We start from the raw sequence: 1,182 nt of genomic DNA on the forward strand, positions 1-1,182 counted from the left end.
AGACCCCATCTCAGCCTCCAGAGAGATCTATGGAGGCTATAGGAGAGCATACAGTACCCCATGAAGTGACACATCCAAGACCACTGGGTCAGCATACAGCTTAGAGTACAACATTGCCCAGTGTTGTGTTACAACCCTTGGATATGGGATTTACACAAAATCTTCAAGACACTACAGAGGCTGAACATTCTGTGATCCTGCAGGAGGTGACAGTTTCTCCTTTGAGGCACCCAGAGGTGATACTTGTACAGGCAGAGCAGACGCAGGCTGAGGGTCAGGAGCCGAACCTCTCTGCTGTCATCATTCAGGCTGTGAATCTGGAACATCACATAACTCCTGTACCTACTGCAGAGGTTCAACTTTCTCCACATTTTCAGGAGACCCCATCTCAGCCTCTAGAGTCATCTATGGAGAATATAGGAGAGCATACAGTACCACATGAAGTGACAAATCCAACACCACTGGGTCAGCATACGGCTCAGCCTCCAGTAGTTCCCAGTGTTGTGGTTGCAGCTTCTCCTCTGAAGCACCCTGAGGTGACACTTCTACAGTCCGAGCAGATGCAGGCGCAGGCTCAGGAGCCAACGTCACTCCTGTCATCATCAGGCTCTGAACCTGGAATGTCACATAACTCTTATAGCTACTTGAGGGGTTCAACTCTCTCCAACTTTTCAGGAGACCCCATCTCAGCCTCCAGAGTCATCTATGGAGGCTGTAGGAGAGCATAGAGTACCACAGGAAGAGACAAATCCAAGACCACTGCGTCAGCATACAGCTCAGCCTCCAACATTGCCCAGCGCTGTGGTACAGCTTGGTCATGGGCTTTCACTTAATTCATAGTCAACACAGAGCCTGAACATTCTGTGATCCTGCAGGAGGTTACAGTTTCTCCTTTGAAGCAGGTGCTGCCGAAGCAGGATTGCTCATTCAATGATGACTTCTTCTCGTGTGTCCCCTTCCTCATTCTCAGCAGTGGACTCTGTGGGTGCTGCCTCTATAATGACTTCTCGGAGCTTCCTGGAGAACAATGCCAAGGCAATGAAGCTTGCCAACCCCCTCATTTTACATAGGAATTTTAAGTCATCCCCCAGGCCACCGCCAACCTGCATCCTTTGTGAAAATCTCCTCATCGGAGAACTCATCAACTTGCTTGGCTGCCAGTCTTCTCACTTGGAAGACACT

At 49.7% G+C, this 1,182-nt stretch overlaps 1 long non-coding RNA gene across 2 annotated transcripts in view; it reads right to left on the bottom strand.

Moving 5' to 3' along the window:
* Positions 1-100: 100 nt before the first annotated feature.
* The window catches only part of LOC102021073, a 6,486-nt gene continuing 5,404 nt past the window's right edge, over positions 101-1,182 (bottom strand). For both annotated transcript variants that reach the window (XR_001232603.1, XR_001232602.1), the window contains one exon: positions 101-1,017. This is a non-coding gene — a long non-coding RNA (uncharacterized LOC102021073). The remainder of the gene's footprint in view (positions 1,018-1,182) is intronic.

This window comes from Chinchilla lanigera, unplaced genomic scaffold (genome assembly GCF_000276665.1).
Source record: "Chinchilla lanigera isolate Chin_1 unplaced genomic scaffold, ChiLan1.0 scaffold00482, whole genome shotgun sequence".
NCBI lineage: Eukaryota > Metazoa > Chordata > Mammalia > Rodentia > Chinchillidae > Chinchilla > Chinchilla lanigera.